Genomic DNA, 1,054 nt, shown 5'->3' with positions numbered 1-1,054 from the left:
GTCTGGTGACCCGGATGTTGTCATGATGACATCAGGTCATCATGACAACATCCGGGAAGGCGCGGCAGACAGCGCTGAAGGCCAGAAGAGGAGGTGAGAATTCCGATCACTTCCCCTTGCCACCGCAATGCTGCGATTGACTTTGATCACAGCATTGAGGGGGTTAATGTACTGGGAGCGGTGCGGGCCTGCTCCCTGCACATAGTACCGGGTGTCAGCTGTGACTATCAGCTGACACCAAGTGGTGATCGCCCCACACCTCTTGAACATCATTGGTCCGATCGGCCCAGGTCACCAAGACATACTATTAGGTCATACGTCAGATAGGGGTTAAATTCAGCGGATCGCCACGTCTGATCTGAGGTCTTTAGTCGAGTCTGCGAGCGGGTCCTTCCACGCCGCCCCAGGCGGCTCCCTCCCCCCCGGTCGACGGAAGCTCCGGAGTCAGCCATGTGTCTCCGCAGACAGCCTCGCGGCATGTTCCGGATCGGTGCGGAGGGTAACCGGGCTGGTGGGTCAGGCCCTTGGGGACATGTAAGGGAGAGAGAGAGAGGGCGTCGGGGCGCGAAGCCTCAGGCCTCCCTCTGAAAATCCCTTGCGACGGGACCCCAGTCGCGCCACGGAGGCGATCAACGGAGGGGCGTCCCTCAGACTGGCGTAGCCCCGAGAGCAACCCAGGGCCGCAAGGTGCGCTCGAAGTGTTGATGATTAATGTGTCCTGTGATTGACACTAATTCTTGCAGCTAGCTGCATTCTTCATCGATGCACGAGCCGAGTGATCCACCGTTAAGAGTCGCGCTTCTGGGTCCGGGCGCTCTGGGGCACCTGTTTTTTTAAATACGTCGGCTGGCAACAGAGGGGGTGCATCAGGGGATTTCTCTCTCTCGGCCCTGTTGCCCCGAGCGCTCGGCCTCCGTCGTCCCTCCCTCCAGCAGGGAGGGGAACAATGGAGGGCTCGAGGCTTCTCGACCTACCACCCGGCCCCGCAACCCCGGGGAGCGGGGTATACGGGCGCGCAGGCGAACAGTATCCGGGGTGGCCTTTCGCGTGGGTT

At 60.8% G+C, this 1,054-nt stretch overlaps 1 non-coding gene across 1 annotated transcript; it reads right to left on the bottom strand.

Annotated features, from left to right (window-relative positions):
• Positions 1–641: 641 nt before the first annotated feature.
• Positions 642–795, bottom strand: LOC141174700 (5.8S ribosomal RNA). The gene has a single exon (XR_012252958.1). It is a non-coding gene; the product is annotated as a 5.8S ribosomal RNA (ribosomal RNA).
• Positions 796–1,054: the final 259 nt, after the last annotated feature.

The sequence above is a fragment of the Phyllobates terribilis genome, unplaced genomic scaffold (genome assembly GCF_046119375.1).
Source record: "Phyllobates terribilis strain yellow unplaced genomic scaffold, ASM4611937v1 Scaffold_13__5_contigs__length_258822181, whole genome shotgun sequence".
Taxonomy (NCBI): Eukaryota; Metazoa; Chordata; class Amphibia; order Anura; family Dendrobatidae; genus Phyllobates; species Phyllobates terribilis.
The sequence above is the reverse complement of the archived record's forward strand: the minus strand, read 5'-3'. Positions and strand labels throughout refer to the sequence as shown.